The sequence below is a fragment of the Epinephelus fuscoguttatus genome, linkage group LG24 (assembly GCF_011397635.1).
Source record: "Epinephelus fuscoguttatus linkage group LG24, E.fuscoguttatus.final_Chr_v1".
NCBI classification, from domain to species: Eukaryota; Metazoa; Chordata; class Actinopteri; order Perciformes; family Serranidae; genus Epinephelus; species Epinephelus fuscoguttatus.
Window position 1 is genome coordinate 972,294 of NC_064775.1, and position 12,075 is coordinate 984,368.

The window sequence follows — 12,075 nt, forward strand, 5'->3', positions numbered from 1 at the left end:
AAGCTTTGGATCAACTGTCACAGCTTTGCTGACGTATGTGGCTTTTTGTTAGGAGGATGAAAGGAGTCATTTTAGTGTCTTTTAAAGCAGGTGCTTCTGTACGCTGCACTACTGATCTAAAATCTGGATGTTTCCTTCAGAATGAGCTCTTTCAGACAGTACGTTTACATGCACAGCTTAATCGAGCTATGCGCAAAATTCGATTGTGGCGTCTAATCGGACTTCTGTCCTTGTCCCAGTTTATATGCAACTGAGAAAATCGAATTGTGGTCACTGTGATTTTGAGAGGCAGACAAGAACGCTGTATGCTGTTGGAGGGCTACAACAATAGCATGTCTTGTCTGTTCTGGGGTCATACGCCAGCGCGGGGGGTGTGGAGCATGCGCACATGCATTGTCTAGTTTAACTCCGATTAAGGCGTATACATGCCGGAGAAAATCGAATTCCAATCGCATTATCTGGGTGTCTTAATCAGAGTTGGAGAACTCCGATATTAGTCAGAGTAACGCGTTTACATGTACTTCAGTTGTCCAGTTATAGTTGGATTAAGACAATAATTTGTTTTTTTCAAGTGTCATGTAAACGTACTGACTGATGTTGGTAGCTGCAGGAAATTAAAGGACACTCATAAACCTTGGTGAATATTTGGGTTTAGTCAGATTTAATCTGTCCTTCACACAGTCAAACCAGAGTTACTATTGGCTATGAAACAAAACACTCTTCAACAATCAACCCGCCAGTATCCATACGCGATTGCTCTGTGTTTCTACCACTGAAGTCACCCTTTACACATTTAGCAGGAAAACAAGGTGCAGTCGAGTTCAGCCGGGACCAGGTGATCAGGGCTGCATGGAACTCTGCAGGGGCTGGGTGAAATCGTGAGAGAGATCACTCTGATTGGCTGTTCAGGTTTTATTTCCTCGCCCCTGTAGCGAGTGAATCTGCCTGTAGTGAAACCGGGGCTAACCGGTGCTTCCTCCTCAGGCTCCACTTCACTCAGCTGCCCCACAGACCCGCTGCTTCTTCACACTTTAACCTGAATAACAAACCGGAGCTAGCTGGGAAGCTAGGACTGAACTTGTCAGGGGAGGAGGGTGGCTGGTTGATTCTTATTTCATTTATTTATTTTATTTTGATCCCCCCTATGTTAATCACTTATTGATGAATATGAATAAGTCAGTAAGTAATTTATTCCATTGAAATATCATTGATGTATTATAGAAAAGTGATTTATCTTTTTATAAATGACAAAAGGCACATCTGCCTCATTTTTGCTGTGGTATCGTGATACTACTCAGAACCGTGATACTTTCACTGGTATCGTACCGTGGGTCCCAATTTTGTTACCGTGACAACACTATAACATCGTTCAGCTGTTAATAAAGCCTCCTGACATCATCATCACAAACGGACGTCTCTTCACGTGATGTTTCAATGTAGAGCACGTCTCATAAGGCCCGTTGGAGATGAGCCAGGCCTGCGCAGATTCGATCACCGGCGATCGGCGCACAATGCATGCTGGTTAGTTTTGTGTCCGACTTCATCCCGACTTGCTCTGACGTATTACAAAAGTGGACGGCGATAAAGCCGCGAGAGCGAGGCGGCTGCAGTTTGTAGAGCCAGGCGCTGCAGCTGCTCTCCACCGACTGCACCGCCTGGCTCTCACCTGATCTAACAGCTGATTGGTTCAGATGTCGACTCAACAAGATGACGTTTTAGATAAACTACTCATATGTGTTGAATTTCAGAGATTAAGATTGTATTTGTCTGATCTGAAGGTTTATTGTGTGAACAGAAACATGTTGTGTGACTGATGGTGAAGTTTAGTCGTCACAGACTGAACACATTCATCATAAACTACACAGAGTCTACTGTGTATTAACACTGGACGCTTTAATTATTGAAGTATTTAGCAGCACAGAGACTGGTGGTCAGTGGGATGTGAGGACTCTTAAACTAACATGTGTACAGATGTGAAGCCCTGACTGTGTCTGACTGAGCCTTAATGAAAGCTGTTGTCTTGTATCAAATATGAAGCTTACAGTCAGACACAGTGTGTTCAGTCTCTGTTGCCATGGCGACAGGTCAAACTGATATGATGCTGATTTACAGCAGAGTTCATGAACCATGAACATAAACTACAGATCACCTGTAAAGCATTTTAATAAATTAATCTGTCATAATTAAAACAACTGGAGACTGAGAACAAACTGATATATGGGTCTGATCACTTTAATGAACTGACATCATTCCAGACAGGATGTGAGTGTGTCTGTGACTTCCTGTACGGACTGAAGGCTGCTGGAAACTGTCGGCAAACTGTCCGACTTCACCGCAGCTTTCTGTCACCGCCCCCCGCTGCGGCCGCCTGCTCTCGTCTACTTTCCAGGCGAACCTATTTCTTGTCCCGCGTGTCTCACGAGAGCGGAGCGAAGGCGCGCGGTGAAGGAACGTAAATTCGCGATCAGGCGCTGGAAAACCGAACTAAGAGCCGGTCACGAGGACAGCTACGTGTTCTCTTCCTGGTTGTTGTCAGTGGGACAGCCACAGTCAGTCTTTGAGTCCTCACAGTTCAGACACACATTTACCTGTCTCCAGGTGAGACACGTCATCAACACTTACCCATCACAGCCATCTCACTCAGGTTCACCGGCCTCCTCTCTGTGATGGACCCTTTATCCATCCAGCTGGTCCGGAGCGCCTCGTGCTCACAGTTACTTTCACTTTTGTCGCGTGACCACATCCAGTCTGAAGAGGAAGTGTGAGAGCTGAAAGTTTCCTCTGACGTCCACAAGGTGGCACTGTTGGACCAGGACAGACACACTGACTGCAGGACGACTCTCCACGAACTCTACTACATGTAACTAAGTATTTTACTCTGAGGTATCAGTACTTGTATTAAAGTGTTTTTACTCTGAGGTATCAGTACTTGTATTAAAGTATTTTACTCTGAGGTATCAGTACTTGTATTAAAGTGTTTTACTCTGAGGTATCAGTACTTGTATTAAAGTGTTTTACTCTGAGGTATCAGTACTTGTATTAAAGTATTTTACTCTGAGGTATCAGTACTTGTATTAAAGTGTTTTACTCTGAGGTATCAGTACTTGTATTAAAGTATTTTACTCTGAGGTATCAGTACTTGTTTTAAGGTGTTTTACTCTGAGGTATCAGTACTTGTATTAAAGTGTTTTACTCTGAGGTATCAGTACTTGTATTAAAGTGTTTACTCTGAGGTATCAGTACTTGTATTAAAGTGTTTTACTCTGAGGTATCAGTACTTGTATTAAAGTGTTTACTCTGAGGTATCAGTACTTGTATTAAAGTGTTTACTCTGAGGTATCAGTACTTGTATTAAAGTGTTTTACTCTGAGGTATCAGTACTTGTATTAAAGTGTTTACTCTGAGGTATCAGTACTTGTATTAAAGTGTTTACTCTGAGGTATCAGTACTTGTATTAAGGTGTTTTACTCTGAGGTATCAGTACTTGTATTAAAGTGTTTTACTCTGAGGTATCAGTACTTGTATTAAAGTGTTTTACTCTGAGGTATCAGTACTTGTATTAAAGTGTTTACTCTGAGGTATCAGTACTTGTATTAAAGTGTTTTACTCTGAGGTATCAGTACTTGTATTAAAGTGTTTTACTCTGAGGTATCAGTACTTGTTTTAAGGTGTTTTACTCTGAGGTATCAGTACTTGTATTAAAGTGTTTTACTCTGAGGTATCAGTACTTGTATTAAAGTGTTTTACTCTGAGGTATCAGGACTTGTATTAAAGTGTTTTTACTCTGAGGTATCAGGACTTGTATTAAAGTGTTTTACTCTGAGGTATCAGTACTTGTATTAAGGTGTTTTACTCTGAGGTATCAGTACTTGTATTAAAGTGTTTTACTCTGAGGTATCAGTACTTGTATTAAAGTGTTTTACTCTGAGGTATCAGTACTTGTAATAAAGTGTTTTACTCTGAGGTATCAGTACTTGTATTAAAGTGTTTTACTCTGAGGTATCAGTACTTGTATTAAGGTGTTTTACTCTGAGGTATCAGTACTTGTATTAAAGTGTTTTACTCTGAGGTATCAGTACTTGTATTAAAGTGTTTTACTCTGAGGTATCAGTACTTGTAATAAAGTGTTTTACTCTGAGGTATCAGTACTTGTATTAAAGTGTTTTACTCTGAGGTATCAGTACTTGTAATAAAGTGTTTTACTCTGAGGTATCAGTACTTATATTAAAGTGTTTTACTCTGAGGTATCAGTACTTGTTTTAAGGTGTTTTACTCTGAGGTATCAGTACTTGTATTAAAGTGTTTTACTCTGAGGTATCAGTACTTGTATTAAAGTATTTTACTCTGAGGTATCAGTACTTGTATTAAAGTGTTTTTACTCTGAGGTATCAGGACTTGTATTAAAGTGTTTTACTCTGAGGTATCAGGACTTGTATTAAAGTGTTTTACTCTGAGGTATCAGTACTTGTTTTAAGGTGTTTTACTCTGAGGTATCAGTACTTGTATTAAAGTGTTTTACTCTGAGGTATCAGTACTTGTATTAAAGTGTTTTACTCTGAGGTATCAGTACTTGTTTTAAAGTGTTTACTCTGAGGTATCAGTACTTGTATTAAGGTGTTTTACTCTGAGGTATCAGTACTTGTATTAAAGTGTTTACTCTGAGGTATCAGTACTTGTTTTAAAGTGTTTACTCTGAGGTATCAGTACTTGTTTTAAAGTGTTTACTCTGAGGTATCAGTACTTGTATTAAAGTGTTTTACTCTGAGGTATCAGTACTTGTTTTAAAGTGTTTACTCTGAGGTATCAGTACTTGTATTAAAGTGTTTTACTCTGAGGTATCAGTACTTGTTTTAAAGTGTTTACTCTGAGGTATCAGTACTTGTATTAAAGTGTTTTACTCTGAGGTATCAGGACTTGTATTAAAGTATTTTACTCTGAGGTATCAGTACTTGTATTAAAGTGTTTTACTCTGAGGTATCAGTACTTGTTTTAAAGTGTTTACTCTGAGGTATCAGTACTTGTATTAAAGTGTTTTACTCTGAGGTATCAGTACTTGTTTTAAAGTGTTTACTCTGAGGTATCAGTACTTGTATTAAAGTGTTTTACTCTGAGGTATCAGTACTTGTTTTAAAGTGTTTACTCTGAGGTATCAGTACTTGTATTAAAGTGTTTTACTCTGAGGTATCAGTACTTGTATTAAAGTGTTTTACTCTGAGGTATCAGGACTTGTATTAAAGTATTTTACTCTGAGGTATCAGTACTTGTATTAAGGTGTTTTACTCTGAGGTATCAGGACTTGTATTAAAGTATTTTACTCTGAGGTATCAGTACTTGTATTAAAGTGTTTTTACTCTGAGGTATCAGGACTTGTATTAAAGTGTTTTACTCTGAGGTATCAGGACTTGTATTAAAGTGTTTTACTCTGAGGTATCAGTACTTGTATTAAAGTGTTTTACTCTGAGGTATCAGTACTTGTTTTAAGGTGTTTTACTCTGAGGTATCAGTACTTGTATTAAAGTGTTTTACTCTGAGGTATCAGTACTTGTATTAAAGTGTTTTTACTCTGAGGTATCAGTATTGTAATGGAGTATTTTTACTCTGAGGTATCAGTACTTGTATTAAAGTATTTTACTCTGAGGTATCAGTACTTGTATTAAAGTGTTTTACTCTGAGGTATCAGTACTTGTATTAAAGTGTTTTTACTCTGAGGTATCAGTACTTGTATTGAAGTATTTTACTCTGAGGTATCAGTACTTGTATTAAAGTGTTTTTACTCTGAGGTATCAGTATTGTAATGGAGTATTTTTACTCTGAGGTATCAGTACTTGTATTAAAGTATTTTACTCTGAGGTATCAGTACTTGTATTAAAGTGTTTTACTCTGAGGTATCAGTACTTGTATTAAAGTGTTTTTACTCTGAGGTATCAGTACTTGTATTAAAGTGTTTTTACTCTGAGGTATCAGTATTGTAATGGAGTATTTTTACTCTGAGGTTTTAGTACTTGTATTAAAGTGTTTTACTCTGAGGTATCAGTACTTGTATTAAAGTGTTTTACTCTGAGGTATCAGTATTGTAATGGAGTATTTTACTCTGAGGTATCAGTACTTGTATTAAAGTATTTTACTCTGAGGTATCAGTACTTGTATTAAAGTGTTTTACTCTGAGGTATCAGTACTTGTATTAAAGTATTTTTACTCTGAGGTATCAGTATTGTAATGGAGTATTTTTACTCTGAGGTATCAGTACTTGTATTAAAGTATTTTACTCTGAGGTATCAGTACTTGTATTAAAGTATTTTTACTCTGAGGTATCAGTACTTGTATTAAAGTGTTTTACTCTGAGGTATCAGTACTTGTATTAAAGTGTTTTTACTCTGAGGTATCAGTATTGTAATGGAGTATTTTTACTCTGAGGTATCAGTACTTGTATTAAAGTATTTTACTCTGAGGTATCAGTACTTGTATTAAAGTATTTTACTCTGAGGTATCAGTACTTGTATTAAAGTATTTTACTCTGAGGTATCAGTACTTGTATTAAAGTGTTTTACTCTGAGGTATCAGTACTTGTATTAAAGTATTTTACTCTGAGGTATCAGTACTTGTATTAAAGTGTTTTTACTCTGAGGTATCAGTATTGTAATGGAGTATTTTTACTCTGAGGTATCAGTATTGTAATGGAGTATTTTTACTCTGAGGTATCAGTACTTATATTAAAGTGTTTTACTCTGAGGTATCAGTACTTGTATTAAAGTGTTTTTACTCTGAGGTATCAGTACTTATATTAAAGTGTTTTACTCTGAGGTATCAGTACTTGTAATAAAGTGTTTTACTCTGAGGTATCAGTACTTGTATTAAAGTGTTTTACTCTGAGGTATCAGTACTTGTATTAAAGTATTTTACTCTGAGGTATCAGTACTTGTATTAAAGTGTTTTACTCTGAGGTATCAGTACTTGTATTAAAGTATTTTACTCTGAGGTATCAGTACTTGTATTAAAGTATTTTACTCTGAGGTATCAGTACTTGTAATAAAGTGTTTTACTCTGAGGTATCAGTACTTGTATTAAAGTGTTTTACTCTGAGGTATCAGTACTTGTATTAAAGTGTTTACTCTGAGGTATCAGTACTTGTATTAAAGTGTTTACTCTGAGGTATCAGTACTTATATTAAAGTGTTTTACTCTGAGGTATCAGTACTTGTTTTAAAGTGTTTTACTCTGAGGTATCAGTACTTATATTAAAGTGTTTTACTCTGAGGTATCAGTACTTGTTTTAAAGTGTTTTACTCTGAGGTATCAGTACTTATATTAAAGTGTTTACTCTGAGGTATCAGTACTTGTTTTAAAGTGTTTTACTCTGAGGTATCAGTACTTATATTAAAGTGTTTTACTCTGAGGTATCAGTACTTGTATTAAAGTGTTTTACTCTGAGGTATCAGTACTTGTATTAAAGTGTTTTACTCTGAGGTATCAGTACTTGTATTAAAGTATTTTACTCTGAGGTATCAGTACTTGTAATAAAGTGTTTTACTCTGAGGTATCAGTACTTGTATTAAAGTATTTTACTCTGAGGTATCAGTACTTGTATTAAAGTGTTTTACTCTGAGGTATCAGTACTTGTATTAAAGTGTTTTACTCTGAGGTATCAGTATTGTAATGGAGTATTTTTACTCTGAGGTATCAGTACTTGTATTAAAGTGTTTTACTCTGAGGTATCAGTACTTGTATTAAAGTGTTTTACTCTGAGGTATCAGTACTTGTATTAAAGTGTTTTACTCTGAGGTATCAGTACTTGTATTAAAGTGTTTTTACTCTGAGGTATCAGTACTTGTATTAAAGTGTTTTACTCTGAGGTATCAGTACTTGTATTAAAGTATTTTACTCTGAGGCATTAGTACTTGTATTAAAGTGTTTTACTCTGAGGTATCAGTACTTGTATTAAAGTGTTTTACTCTGAGGTATCAGTACTTGTATTAAAGTATTTTACTCTGAGGCATTAGTACTTGTATTAAAGTGTTTTACTCTGAGGTATCAGTACTTGTATTAAAGTGTTTTACTCTGGGGTATCAGTACTTGTATTAAAGTATTTTTACTCTGTAGTATTAGTATTGTAATGGAGTATTTTTACTCTGAGGTATCAGTACTTGTATTAAAGTGTTTTACTCTGAGGTATCAGTACTTGTATTAAAGTGTTTTACTCTGAGGTATCAGTACTTGTATTAAAGTGTTTTACTCTGAGGTATCAGTACTTGTATTAAAGTGTTTTTACTCTGAGGTATCAGTACTTGTATTAAAGTGTTTTACTCTGAGGTATCAGTACTTGTATTAAAGTATTTTACTCTGAGGCATTAGTACTTGTATTAAAGTATTTTACTCTGAGGTATCAGTACTTGTATTAAAGTATTTTACTCTGAGGCATTAGTACTTGTATTAAAGTGTTTACTCTGAGGTATCAGTACTTGTATTAAAGTGTTTTACTCTGAGGTATCAGTACTTGTATTAAAGTGTTTTACTCTGAGGTATCAGTACTTGTATTAAAGTGTTTTACTCTGAGGTATCAGTACTTGTATTAAAGTGTTTTACTCTGAGGTATCAGTACTTGTATTAAAGTGTTTTACTCTGAGGTATCAGTACTTGTATTAAAGTGTTTTACTCTGAGGTATCAGTACTTGTATTAAAGTATTTTACTCTGAGGCATTAGTACTTGTATTAAAGTGTTTACTCTGAGGTATCAGGACTTGTATTAAGGTGTTTTACTCTGAGGTATCAGTACTTGTATTAAGGTGTTTTACTCTGAGGTATCAGTACTTGTATTAAAGTGTTTTACTCTGAGGTATCAGTACTTGTATTAAGGTGTTTTACTCTGAGGTATCAGTACTTGTATTAAAGTGTTTTACTCTGAGGTATCAGTACTTGTATTAAAGTGTTTTACTCTGAGGGATCAGTACTTGTAATAAAGTGTTTTACTCTGAGGTATCAGTACTTGTATTAAAGTGTTTTACTCTGAGGTATCAGTACTTGTATTAAAGTGTTTTACTCTGAGGTATCAGTACTTGTATTAAAGTGTTTTACTCTGAGGTATCAGTACTTGTAATAAAGTGTTTTTACTCTGAGGTATCAGTACTTGTATTAAAGTGTTTTACTCTGAGGTATCAGTACTTGTATTAAAGTGTTTTACTCTGAGGTATCAGTACTTGTAATAAAGTGTTTTACTCTGAGGTATCAGTACTTATATTAAAGTGTTTTACTCTGAGGTATCAGTACTTGTTTTAAGGTGTTTTACTCTGAGGTATCAGTACTTGTATTAAAGTGTTTTACTCTGAGGTATCAGTACTTGTATTAAAGTATTTTACTCTGAGGTATCAGTACTTGTATTAAAGTGTTTTACTCTGAGGTATCAGTACTTGTATTAAAGTGTTTTACTCTGAGGTATCAGTACTTGTATTAAAGTGTTTTACTCTGAGGTATCAGTACTTGTTTTAAGGTGTTTTACTCTGAGGTATCAGTACTTGTATTAAAGTGTTTTACTCTGAGGTATCAGGACTTGTATTAAAGTGTTTTACTCTGAGGTATCAGTACTTGTTTTAAGGTGTTTTACTCTGAGGTATCAGTACTTGTATTAAAGTGTTTTACTCTGAGGTATCAGTACTTGTATTAAAGTGTTTAATCTGAGGTATCAGTACTTGTTTTAAAGTGTTTTACTCTGAGGTATCAGTACTTGTATTAAAGTGTTTTACTCTGAGGTATCAGTACTTGTATTAAAGTGTTTTACTCTGAGGTATCAGTACTTGTTTTAAGGTGTTTTACTCTGAGGTATCAGTACTTGTATTAAAGTGTTTTACTCTGAGGTATCAGTACTTGTATTAAAGTGTTTTACTCTGAGGTATCAGTACTTGTTTTAAAGTGTTTACTCTGAGGTATCAGTACTTGTATTAAGGTGTTTTACTCTGAGGTATCAGTACTTGTATTAAAGTGTTTACTCTGAGGTATCAGTACTTGTTTTAAAGTGTTTACTCTGAGGTATCAGTACTTGTTTTAAAGTGTTTACTCTGAGGTATCAGTACTTGTTTTAAAGTGTTTACTCTGAGGTATCAGTACTTGTATTAAAGTGTTTTACTCTGAGGTATCAGTACTTGTTTTAAAGTGTTTACTCTGAGGTATCAGTACTTGTATTAAAGTGTTTTACTCTGAGGTATCAGTACTTGTTTAAAGTGTTTTACTCTGAGGTATCAGTACTTGTATTAAAGTGTTTTACTCTGAGGTATCAGGACTTGTATTAAAGTGTTTTACTCTGAGGTATCAGTACTTGTATTAAAGTGTTTTACTCTGAGGTATCAGTACTTGTTTTAAAGTGTTTACTCTGAGGTATCAGTACTTGTATTAAAGTGTTTTACTCTGAGGTATCAGTACTTGTTTTAAAGTGTTTTACTCTGAGGTATCAGTACTTGTATTAAAGTGTTTTACTCTGAGGTATCAGTACTTGTTTTAAAGTGTTTACTCTGAGGTATCAGTACTTGTATTAAAGTGTTTTACTCTGAGGTATCAGGACTTGTATTAAAGTATTTTACTCTGAGGTATCAGTACTTGTATTAAAGTGTTTTACTCTGAGGTATCAGGACTTGTATTAAAGTATTTTACTCTGAGGTATCAGTACTTGTATTAAAGTGTTTTACTCTGAGGTATCAGTACTTGTTTTAAAGTGTTTACTCTGAGGTATCAGTACTTGTATTAAAGTGTTTTACTCTGAGGTATCAGTACTTGTTTTAAAGTGTTTACTCTGAGGTATCAGTACTTGTATTAAAGTGTTTTACTCTGAGGTATCAGTACTTGTATTAAAGTGTTTTACTCTGAGGTATCAGGACTTGTATTAAAGTATTTTACTCTGAGGTATCAGTACTTGTATTAAGGTGTTTTACTCTGAGGTATCAGGACTTGTATTAAAGTATTTTACTCTGAGGTATCAGTACTTGTATTAAAGTGTTTTTACTCTGAGGTATCAGGACTTGTATTAAAGTGTTTTACTCTGAGGTATCAGGACTTGTATTAAAGTGTTTTACTCTGAGGTATCAGTACTTGTATTAAAGTGTTTTACTCTGAGGTATCAGTACTTGTTTTAAAGTGTTTTACTCTGAGGTATCAGTACTTGTATTAAAGTGTTTTACTCTGAGGTATCAGTACTTGTATTAAAGTGTTTTACTCTGAGGTATCAGTATTGTAATGGAGTATTTTTACTCTGAGGTATCAGTACTTGTATTAAAGTATTTTACTCTGAGGTATCAGTACTTGTATTAAAGTGTTTTACTCTGAGGTATCAGTACTTGTATTAAAGTGTTTTACTCTGAGGTATCAGTACTTGTATTAAAGTATTTTACTCTGAGGTATCAGTACTTGTATTAAAGTGTTTTACTCTGAGGTATCAGTACTTGTATTAAAGTGTTTTACTCTGAGGTATCAGTACTTGTATTAAAGTATTTTACTCTGAGGTATCAGTACTTGTATTAAAGTGTTTTACTCTGAGGTATCAGTACTTGTATTAAAGTGTTTTACTCTGAGGTATCAGTACTTGTATTAAAGTGTTTTACTCTGAGGTATCAGTATTGTAATGGAGTATTTTACTCTGAGGTATCAGTACTTGTATTAAAGTATTTTACTCTGAGGTATCAGTACTTGTATTAAAGTGTTTTACTCTGAGGTATCAGTATTGTAATGGAGTATTTTAATCTGAGGTATCAGTACTTGTATTAAAGTATTTTACTCTGAGGTATCAGTACTTGTATTAAAGTGTTTTACTCTGAGGTATCAGTACTTGTATTAAAGTATTTTTACTCTGAGGTATCAGTATTGTAATGGAGTATTTTTACTCTGAGGTATCAGTACTTGTATTAAAGTATTTTACTCTGAGGTATCAGTACTTGTATTAAAGTATTTTACTCTGAGGTATCAGTACTTGTATTAAAGTGTTTTACTCTGAGGTATCAGTACTTGTATTAAAGTGTTTTTACTCTGAGGTATCAGTAGTGTAATTGAGGTATTTTACTCTGAGGTATCAGTACTTGTATTAAAGTATTTTACTCTGAGG

The 12,075-nt window shown here is 34.7% G+C and overlaps 1 protein-coding gene across 15 annotated transcripts in view; it reads right to left on the bottom strand.

Moving 5' to 3' along the window:
* The window catches only part of LOC125884800 (uncharacterized), a 44,432-nt gene extending 41,529 nt beyond the window's left edge, over window positions 1-2,903 (bottom strand). For 7 of the 15 annotated variants that reach the window (XM_049570009.1, XM_049570015.1, XM_049570003.1 and 4 more), the window contains exon 1: window positions 2,623-2,901. The gene's annotated coding sequence lies outside the window, so the exon portion shown is untranslated. Of the gene's footprint in view, window positions 1-2,622 lie in introns of all 15 variants that reach the window. The other 8 variants (XM_049570014.1, XM_049570017.1, XM_049570016.1 and 5 more) reach the window with 3 other exon arrangements.
* Window positions 2,904-12,075: the final 9,172 nt, after the last annotated feature.